Here is an 11,825-nt window from a genome sequence, read left to right as displayed (position 1 = left end):
CCTTTAGGTACTATTGTAAACTCATTCCAATTTCATATTAGCATTATATATACTGTATTCCAACTTCACCATGGTTCATACCCCCCGACACTACCCATAGATTCATCAAAATAAGTGAACAACACATAGAAAACAGAATCTGTCAAGAACAGGACAGTCTGTAGCAATCTGGAACTTTCGTATACTTCCCTAACTTCAAAAATTCTAAAACATTAGGACAATCTAAAAAATTTGCAAATCAGTACTGGGTAAAAATTTGAGGATTTTATCATGCTCCAGTAAAAAATGAAAATTAAAAGACTACAACAAAAGTTTCTGTTTTTCTGCTGCACACACCAAACAAGAAATCTAATCATTCTAAAAGCAAACTTTGGCACATTATTTGTATAATACAATGAATGTATACGAGGGGATACTTATTTTTGAGAAACTTCCATGAGAAATTCTACATTGTTTCCATGAGCATGAACACAAGTGTTCAAGGTCGACCCTCACTTCTCCAATGCATAACCTTCCAATCACTTCTCTTTTTGAAAAAGTTTTTAGGCATAACAGGCAAGTAAAATTTCTCTTTGGTATTTTCATTTTGTAATTTGTTTTGTTTGTTTCACCCATATCTAAGCAAAAACAAAAGGTAAAATAAAAACTACTTAGTGAAGAAAGCAAACAAGCATACACAAAAATATCAACCCCACGCTATTGCTCCCCGGCAACGGCGCCAAAGAAAGAGCTTGATAATCCCAGAGTGCAAGGAATCATCATAGCAATTCCCAAAGGTGGAAGTGATAAGTACGGAGTGTCGAACACACAAGGAGCTAAAGGTAAGATCAATATTCTCTCAAGTTCTATCTGCCACTGGTACGACTCTACATGTACTGAATGTTTACTTCCAACTAGAAACAAGAAATAAAACTACGTTGTGGGTATGAAGAGGATAACTTTGCATGATATCTAAGAACTAAAATATAAAAGTAGGTGCTGTTGTCATAAAGTTAGAATATATTACTATATATTATAAATAGCGAGTGTGGAATAATGATGGGTCGGTGTGCGGAATTATCCTAGGCAATTGTTAACAAGAGTGGTAATCATTATTGCAATTTCATATGAGGGAGAGGCATAAGCTAACATACTTCCTCTTCTTGGATCATATGCACTTATGATTGGAACTCTAGCAAGCATCTGCAACTACTAAAGATCATTAAGGTAAAACCCAACCATAGCATTAACACATCAAGTCCCCTTTATTCCCATACGCCATGACCCGCTTACCCGTGTTTGTGTTTCAGTCACTCAGGCAATGCAGACAATAAGCAAACCATGAACATATTGCAAACCCTACAGCGGGAATCCCTCACACTTGTGCGACACGGAGAGCACCATAGGAAAGTACCAAAAAACATATAGCTCAAACCAATCTAGATCATCAATCAACCCAAAGACAAAAGAAATCTACTCAAAACATCATAGGATGGCAACACATCATTGGATCATAATATGTGGCATAAAGCACCATGTTCAAGTAGGGGGTTACAGCGGGGTGCGGGAGAGTGGACCGCGTAAAAGAGATGAGGATGGTGATGTTGATGAAGACGATCATCGCGGCGATGATTCCCCCGGTGGCACTCCGGCGCCACCGAAAGAGAGAGAGGAAGAGAGTCTCCCCCTTGCGTTTCCTCCTCCATGGCCTCCCCCCTAGATGGGGAGAGGTTCTCCCTCTGGTCCTTAGCCTCCATGACGATGCTGACCCTTCCGGCTTCCTCCTCCATGGTCTCCGGTGATGTTGGCCCCCTCTGGCAGGGTGCCAGAGAGGGCCTAGATTGGTTTTTCGTGGCCACAAAGGCTTGCGGCGGCGGAACTTTCGATCTCTGTTCTGTTCTAGGTTTTTTTAGGATTTATACGAGGGGTTGGCATTGGTTTCACGTCAGGGGGGCCCATGAGGCGATCACAAGGTCAGAGGGCGCGCCCTAGGGGGTGGGCGCCCCCCACCCTTGTGGTGGCCCCGAGACTCCTTTTCCGTATCTTTTCCTTCCAATATTTTTTATATTTTCTAGAAAAATTCTCAGTTAATTTTCAGCTGGTTCCGAGAACTTTTATTTCTGCACAAAAACAACACCACTGTAGTTCTACTGAAAACAACGTCAGTCCAGGTTAGTTCTAATCAAATCATACCAAAATCATATAGATTTTTTGTAAACATGGCGAATACTTAATAAATTATAGATACATTGGAGACGTATCAATAGGCCCTTCGCAGAGGGAAGAAGAGGTTGACATGCGCTTTTTGTTTGTATGCTCAATCCCTTAGTGCAAAAGAACGTCACGTTATATTTCCCCTTGTGGTACCAACCTTTATTATGCAGTCTGTCACTTTTATTCTTTGCCATCACAAGTTCGTACAAAGCTCAATTTTCTCACACTAAATGATCTAACACTATTAGAAGCAATTTTTATTGCCTTATTGCACCGATGACAACTTACTTGAAGGATCTTACTCAATCCTTAGGTAGGTATGGTGGACTCTTGAAAATAAGATTTGGGTTTAAAGGTTTTGGATGCACAAGTAGTATCTCTACTTGGTGCGGAATTTTTGGCTAGCAAAGATGGGGGGCAAGCACCACATGTTGAAGGATCTATGACAATATAACTTCTACGTGAATATGAACAAACATAAATCATTACGTTGTCTTCCTTGTCCAACGTCAACAATTTTGGCATATAATATTTTGATGGGGGCTCACAATCACAAAAGATTTCCAAGATAGTGTGTTTGCACGTGAATCTTCTCTTCCCTTATTAATTCTTTCATGAATTGCATCATTGACCAATGCTATGCTTGTCACTCTCCAATAAAATTTTCTACTTATACTTTTCCTTATGTGATGTCATTACTTACCATAAGATTAGCATATGATCTTTTTCATTTATTTCCTTTCTTTTTATTGAAACATGAAGGTAAAGAAAGCAAAACTCAAACTAAACTTTATTATATATGTCGCACATGATTACAAAGATAGATCACTAAGCAAACTCTCGAAGAGAAAGGATAGAACTAAACTTTTATTCATCTAAAGTAAAAGATAACTATGGATCGAAGTAAGATAAGTAAAGGCAAAATATAGTGGAGGTGATACGATACCGGGGCACCTCCCCCAAGCTTGGCGCAAGGCAAGGGGAGTGCCCATACCCGATACTCAATTTTCTTTTGGTGATGAAGAAGGAGGTGCTGGTGATGATGTAGAAGGTTTGTCTTTCTTCCTTAGCTTATGCTTGAGGATGGAATTCTCCTCCTTTAAATCACCGACCTCCTGCTCGATCTCTAATATCTTTTTGCATAATTCTTGCTTGTTTTCCTGCAAAAGACGAAAGGGGATAAACTGGACCTTAGGTTTCTTTGCTTTGTTGGGGAGGCTTGACTTCTTGAATTCCACGTGCATGTCCCCAGGTTGAGGCAACGGAAGTTCATCCTTGTCTGAGCTTGTCTCCTCATCCCTTTAGGATCGTAGTCTTCTTCCTCCTCCGAGGTCCAGCTATAGTGCTCCACATCACCATAAGCCTTGGGGTTTGTGATATAGTCGGCAACATAGCTCTCACCCTCCGAGTCTTGGGATGGCTTATTTTCAAATCTGCCAGAAAACAGCAAGAAAGAAGAACAGAAGATTTCTCCGTGATATGGTGGTCAGTAGGTTCGGGGGTATCTAAAGATTTTTTATCGTGGGAAACAAGCAAACGGAAGAAAAACGGAGTCCAAAAGGTACCCGAGGTGGGTGTGTCTTGTGCCCACCAGGGTCACCTTCCTGGTAGTTTCTTATTTTCCTATTTTTTTTAAATATTCCAAAGCTGACAAAAAATATTTTTGCGGATTTTTCAGAGTCTGTTTACTTACCGTATGACGTACCTCCTCTTTTTCACGATTCTAGAGTGTTCCAGAAGGTTTCTTTTATGTGTTCTTCCGGTGTCATAGTTTGGATAATATTGCTTTCAACATTAATGGGGGTACCTGAGATATAATGTTTTATTCATTGCCCATTGATGACCTTAGGGTTAGTGTCGTGGAAGTGTCACGACAGATGTCCTCGTAGAAGGACTTAGTTGTGGAGCCATTGCGACGAGGTTAGCTTAAAGTGGTTAAAACGGGACAAAGGACACGGGGAGTTTATATTGGTTACACCCCTTGTGGTGAAGGTAAAGGCCTACTCCAGTTTGAGGTGGCATTGCTAGGTTTCGATTACCAGGGAGCAAACACGCTTTTCCTGGCTTTCGACTTGTTGTTTCTTGCCCTAAGATGCTGTCGGGTCGTCCCCTTATATACATGGGTTGACTCCCTACGGCCTACAGAGTCCCGGCCGGCTCATACAACGTGTCCGGCTTGGTGACTCATCTTACATGCCTTATAATACAAGTTTACATAATGGCGGTTTACACTTACGGGCCTTAAGCCGCCTCTGGATTTGGGCCTTTTAACAAGCCTATTTATGAACCGCCATCTTTAGTATTCTCTTGGGCTTCATTTAGATGAACCGCCATAATAGATGACCCGGCCCCTCCTGGGCGGGTCATATCTGATAGTTATATCCCCAACATTAGGCCCAGGTTGATTTGAACTTGTTCATGTCAATCTTCAACATTTAGAAAAAATCCTTCTTCATCTTCCTGTGCCATGCTGTAACCCGTTATGATGTCATCTCCAGAAATTGTGGTAACCCGCCATGACATCACCTGTAATTAATACGATGCATGGCTCAAATAAATCTTTTTCTTAACTGACCTTTCTGAAAATCGAGGCGCTCACGCCGTCACATATCCACTTTTTTGTCTCCTCGATTCCCGCGCATGCCACTTATCCTTCTGACCTTATAAATAGGGCCACAAGCTCACTTCTCATTCTCCCCCTTTGCCTTCTCTCATTCTTCTTCCTCCTCAAGACGTCCCAGTGCACCCGAACTCCGCCGCCGTCGACCTTCGTCTTCTTCATCAACTCCGGCCGCTGCATCACCCTGAACGGAACAGAACACCGTGGCGCCTCTCCGCTATCTCATCAGCATCAATAAGTCTTCCCTTTCCTCGCCATAGATCTGTCATTAGGGTTTCAGTGTTCATCGGTGTTCGTCACCGCCCTTCTTTCTTCTTGCTTAGATTCATGGCTTAGATCCGAAAAACCGCATAAACCTTACGTGGTAACATTTTTAGCACTTATTTTTGATATCAGACCATATCTTTCTTGAAATAGATCTCATCTGAACACCCCCACTCTTCTGCTGCCGCCACCTTAGGTTTAGATTTCATTCCATTTTTTTGAATAGCTGCAGATCCAATATCATAGCCTCAATCTGTGAAACCTGTTTGTCCCAACACTTAGTAAAATTTTGCTCTTATCAGATCCTGAATACCAGTACGTGTCATGGCGGCTTACATGCCCGGCTTATAATTACTCATATATCATTAGTCCTCAATTAACCGCCATTCTAAAAATATATACTATAACTGTTCACTTGTGATTTCACCAATCTGATTTGAACCGGTCGAAATTTCCCTTTCTTTAGGCTTTCTCTCTTCGCAATACCACCAAAGACATTCTATGCATGCAACTGGGTTCCCTCCATTGTCACTGAGGGCATGCTTAAGGACTTTGTCAAAATAGGATATTTGCCAGAGAAGAATGTCATGCACTATCGTGCCCCTAAACCGGGCGGAGAAAGATCTCAACCGAAGGAGGGCGAAGTCATTTTATTCATAGATCATATGAACTGGGGCTTCTTACCACCTGGCTCTAAGTTTTTCCGAGATGTCCTGCACTTCTTCCAACTCCATCCTCAAGACATTAGACCCAACTCTGTGTCAAATATCTGCAACTTTCAAGTCTTCTGCGAAGTATACCTTCAAGAAGAGCCCAGTGTTGAGCTTTTTAGAGAATACTTTTATTTGAACCGCCAGAATGAGTTCACGAACGGCCCTAGCTTGGAACTTGGCGGAATTTCAATTCAACGCAGAAGAGACGCCATCTTCCCTTATGCCTACCTACCGAGTCACCCAAAAGATTGGAATCAGACATGGTTTTACTACAAAGATACTTCTTCGGCTGATGAGAATCCATTGCCGGGTTATCGCGTTGAACGTCTTGACCCGAAGCATGATCTTTCGGGAAAGCTCTCAGCCACTGAACATAGAAAACTTGCGCCCACCATAGCAAAAGTTAAAGCTCTATTGGGAAACGGATTAACTGGCATTGACTTAGTTCGATGTTGGGTCGCCTGGCGGATCATACCCATGAGCCGCCGGCCAGGGTTAATGCGTACATACTCAGGCGGCACAAAGGATCCATTACATCACATCCCTTTGCGTCTATTTGATGACGCAATTATTGAAATGACAAGAACTCTCTTGAATGAAGATTCTGAGGATTGCAGCAAAGTGGGTCTAAACCCTTTTTCCAAACTTAACCCGCCACCGGATGTGAGTCTCTGAACTTATTTACCTTTACTTCATTATTCAAACGTTTTGCTAACTCAACCTTTGATGACTTTTACAGGGTAAGTCTGATTTTTGGAAGAAGACATATGATCATGAAGCTGCCAAGAAAGCCGCCAAGAAAACCATTAAGAAGATGACCAAGAAGAAAAATAAACCAAGCGCCTCTGATTTGCTTAATTTGGATGAGACCTCTGAGTCGAAGGTAGCCCTTGACTTTCTTGGCTTGTTTTTCAATCATCTTATTGACACTGACTATTATCAGGATGACACGGGAGCCAGCCAAGCAGCTGAAGCAGAGGTAACTATTATTTCCTCCAGCTCAGACCCTTTGCCAAGACAGAAACTTCGGCAAGTAACCAAGAAAGTAAGGTTTTCACACCCCTTGGCTTATTTAGATCCTCAATTTCTTTTGAAACGACAGCAACACGAGAATCGACGTCAGACCCGGACCAGTGGAGGTGAAGAATTGTCCTTCGGTTTACCAAAAACTCCTGCTCCTCGAAAATGGTGAAACGAGGTTCTTTTTTAACTTGCTCCTTTAACCTGGTGGCGGGTCTCATTTGCCTATCACTTAACTCTGTTGATGACTATTGACCAGGAACTTGCCCGTTCTTCTTCTGGCGACTCATCACAAACCGAGTTGCCGGCTTTTAAAACTGCCCCTGGGTAATGGCAATTAATTTTACTCTACAACTCTTTATACTCTTATATTTATACTGACCTGTCATAACCCATGCAGTGGTCAAGCAAAGCCTAACAAGAAGGCGGGGGTGACTAAACCAACTAAGGCACCTGAAATTGCTGAGCCGGAGCAGCAAGCCCCTGCACCTGAGGCTTCTGACAAACAGCCAGAAGAACCTGCCACTGACACTCCGCCTGAAATTCCCGACTTCTCCTGTGATCATACTAATGCCAATCCCGTGCTCACCAAGTCATCCAATCCACTTAAGCCGCCAGAAGAACATGGTGAAGATGTTATCATTACTGGCACTAGCTTCAGAGAACCGAGACGCCCAACTGTCTTGGCTAAGCACTCCGCTAAATGCGAGTTCATTGAGAGGCGAAAGATGAAATTTGACATTGCTGACTACTCTCAACTGACCATCAATGAAGTATTGTCTGGTTATCTTAACCAAGTTCATTCCAGTCGCGACCTTGAGATTGACATGGTGAAATAGATGCATCAAAAATATGAGGTATGACTTCCGGCTTTTAAATAAATTATGTATATCCCGCCAGCCCCAAGTCTACTGGCTATGATAAGATTGAATAGGCTGTAGACTTAGAAGAATCCATAAGCTTCTGTCATAGACTCCCTCTAAGTCCGGTTTAGAATTAAACCAGATGTTGAAGCAGTTTAACTTTTGCATCCATAGTCCCCAAGGGCCGGTTTAATCAGCATGAATGAGCCGGTCCTATTTATCATTGTGTAAGAAAGTAGAGCTTAACTGCATAGTCCCCATGAGTCGGCTGGGACTATTTACAGCACATCCGGCTCATCATTAATAAGATACAAGCAATATGCATTAGCCCCCAAGTGCCAAGTATTGTTGCTTGCAAACTTCTTGGGACTTTATTCATAAGAGCCGTTTACTTGAAAAAATTGCTTTAACAGACATTAGCCCCCAAGTGCCAAGTGTTGTTGCTTGCAAAGGACTTGGGACTTATATTATTGTAATCCGCCATGAATGTGTTTGACAAGTCTGTGCTTCATGCAGGCTGCTACTGCTGAACTGGAATCTCAATTAAATGGTGCAAAGACCCGGCTGGCGACTCAGGAAACCGAGACCCAAAAAGTTGAATCAAAGTTCCAGTTTAGCGTGGCTGTGTCGGAAAAGCTGAAGACCAATTTTGAGGCGGAGAAAAAGACTTGGTGTGGGAGTCCTAGATTAGGGGGTCTCCGGATAGCCGGACTGTCTCCATTGGCCGGACTGTTAGACTATGAAGATACAAGATTGAAGACTTCGTCTCGTGTCCGGATGGGACTCTACTTCGTGTGGAAGGCAAGCTAGGCGATACGTATATGGATATCTCCTCCTTTGTAACCGACCTTGTGTAACCCTAACCCTCTCCGGTGTCTATATAAACCGAAGGGTTTTAGTCCGTAGGACAACAATCACAACATACAATCATACCATAGGCTAGCTTCTAGGGTTTAGCCTCTCTGATCTCGTGGTAGATCTACTCTTGTACTACCCATATCATCAATATTAATCAAGCAGGACGTAGGGTTTTACCTCCATCAAGAGGGCCCGAACCTGGGTAAAACTTCGTGTTCCCTGCCTCCTGTTACTATCCGGCCTAGACGCACAGTTCGGGACCCCCTACCCAAGATCCGCCGGTTTTGACACCAACATTGGTGCTTTCATTGAGAGTTCCTCTGTGTCATCGCCGTTAGGCTTGATGGCTCCTACTATCATTGATAGCGATGCGGTCCAGGGTGAGACTTTTCTCCCCGGACAGATCTTCGTATTCAACGGCTTTGCACTGCGGGCTAATTCGCTTGGCCATCTAGAGCAGATTGAAAGCTACGCCCCTGGCCATCAGGTCAGATTTGGAAGTTTGAACTACACGGCCAACATCCGCGGAGACTTGATCTTCAACGGATTCGAGCCACAGCCAGGCACGCCGCACTGTCGCGATGGGTATGACCTAGCTCTGCCGCCGAACAGTACCCCAGAGGTCGCGCCCGCATCAGCTCCGACCCTTAGCTCGGAGCCAACTGCGCCAATCGAGGGTGGGTGGTTAGACACCGCCTTAGGGGCTACAGTATGAACGGCGATCGAGCCAAACACCAGCATAATCCTCTGTGCAGCCCGTGACACCAAGGTGCTGGACCCTTTTTCTGACTCCGAACCACCCGCGCCCCGGCCAATCGAATCCGATTGGGCGCCGATTATGGAATTCACCGCCGCAGATATCTTTCAGCACTCGCCCTTTGGCGACATTCTGAATTCACTAAGGTCTCTCTCTTTGTCAGGAGAGCCCTGGCCGGATTATGGCCAACAGGATTGGGATGCGGACGACGAAGAAATTCGATGCCCACCCACACCCACTATGTAGCCACTGTCGATGATTTAACTGACATGCTCGACTTCGACTCCGGAGACATCGACGGTATGGACGACGATGTAGGAGATGAACATGAACCAGCACCTATAGGTCACTGGAAAGCCACCTCGTCATATGACATATACATGGTGGATACACCCAATGAAGGCAATGGCGACGAGATAGCGGAGGATGACCCCTCCAAGAAGCAACCCAAGCGCCGACGTCAGCGGCGCCGCTCTAAGTCCCGCCAAAGCAAAAGTGGTGATACTGGCACATGAGATAATAATACTCCGGACAGTGCTGAAGACAACAACAATCCCCTCCAGCAAGACTTAGAGTAGGAGGATGAAGGAGCCAGCTCTCCTGAGAGAGCGGCAGATGGAGAGGAGGAGGATGACAATTACATCCCCCCTCCGAAGACGAGTCAAGCCTCGGCGACGATGAATTCGCCATCCCAGAGGATCCCGTCAAACAAGAGCGCTTCAAGCGCCGGCTTATGGCCACGATAAATAGCCTGAAGAAAAAGCAGCAGCAGCTTCAAGCTGATCAAGATCTGCTAGCTGACAAATGGACTGAAGTCCTCGCGGCCGAGGAATATAAACTCGAGCGCCCCTCCAAGAGTTACCCAAGGCGTAGGTTACTACCCCGATTGGAGGAAGAAGCGTATGACACGGCTGATCAGCCACCTCATGGTCGCGATAGAGAGGCATTCCAGCCAAAAACTCAGCCTCCACCCCAATGCCGTTCAAATAAAAAGACATGGGGAGATACGCTAGACTTGCGAGACATATTGGAGGACAAGGCAAAGCATTCAAGATCGATCTACGGATCACGAGGGCACACCACTCTGCAAGACGACAAACGTCACGCTGGATACAGTAAAAGCAAACCCGGCTGGGCCAAACACAGCGGGCAAGACCCATTCGAGCTGCGTCGAGATATAGCCCAATACAGAGGCACCGCACACCCCTTATGCTTCACAGATGAAGTAATGGAACATCAATTCCCAGAAGGTTTCAAACTTGTAAACATTGAATCATACGACGGCACAACAGATCCCGCAGTATGAATTGAGGACTTCCTCCTCCACATCCACATGGCCCGCGGTGATGACTTACACGCCATCAAATACCTCCCACTAAAGCTCAAACGACCAGCGCGACATTGGCTTAACAGCTTGCCAGCGGACTCCATTAGCTGTTGGGAAGATCTGGAAGCCGCATTCCTCGACAACTTTCAGGGCACTTATGTGCGACCACCAGACGCCGATGATTTGAGCCACATAATTCAGCAGCCAGAAGAGTCGGCCAGGCAATTTTGGACTCGGTTCCTTACAAAGAAAAATCAAATCATCGACTGTCCGGATGCGGAGGCCTTAGCGGCTTTCAAGCACAACATCCGAGACGAGTGGCTAGCCCGGCACCTTGGTCAGGAAAAGCCGAAATCTATGGCAGCTCTCACGACGCTCATGACCCGCTTTTGTGCGGGAGAAGACAGCTGGCTGGCTTGCAGTAATAACCTCTCAAAAAACCATGGTACCTTAGATACCAAGGACGGCAATAGTAGGTCACGTCACAACAAGCATAAGCGCCGCATTAACAGCGAAAATACTAAGGATACGACAGTCAATGCCGGATTCAAAGGCTCTAAACCCGGTCAGCGGAAAAAACCATTCAAACAAAGTACGCCGGGTCCGTCCAGCTTGGACCGTATACTCAATCGCTCGTGTCAAATACACGACACCCTAGACAAGCTAGCCAATCACACCAACAGGGATTGTTGGGTGTTCAAGCAGGCCGGCAAGTTAATTGCCGAAAACAAGGACAAGGGGCCGCATAGCGATGACGAGGAGGAACCCCGGCAGCCGCACACTGGAGGACAGAAGAGGTTTCCCCCGCAAGTGCGGACGGTGAACATGATATACGCAACCCACATCCCCAAGAGGGAGCGGAAGCGTGCGCTCAGGGACGCATATGCGTTGGAGCCAGTCGCCCCAAAGTTCAACCCTTGGTCCTCCTGCCCAATCACCTTCGATCGCAGGGACCACCCCACTAGTATCTGTCATGGCGGATTTGCCGCACTGGTCCTAGACCCAATCATCGACGGATTTCACCTCACTCGAGTCCTTATGGACGGCGGCAGCAGCCTGAACCCACTTTATCAGGACACAGTGCACAAAATGGGTATAGACCCCTCAAGGATCAAACCCACAAAAACGACCTTTAAGGGCGTTATTCCAGGCGTAGAGGCCCATTGCACAGGCTCAATTACACAGGAAGTGGTCTTCGGATCCCCGGATA

The sequence above is a fragment of the Triticum urartu genome, chromosome 7 (genome assembly GCF_003073215.2).
Source record: "Triticum urartu cultivar G1812 chromosome 7, Tu2.1, whole genome shotgun sequence".
NCBI classification, from domain to species: domain Eukaryota; kingdom Viridiplantae; phylum Streptophyta; class Magnoliopsida; order Poales; family Poaceae; genus Triticum; species Triticum urartu.
The sequence above is the reverse complement of the archived record's forward strand: the minus strand, read 5'-3'. Positions refer to the sequence as shown.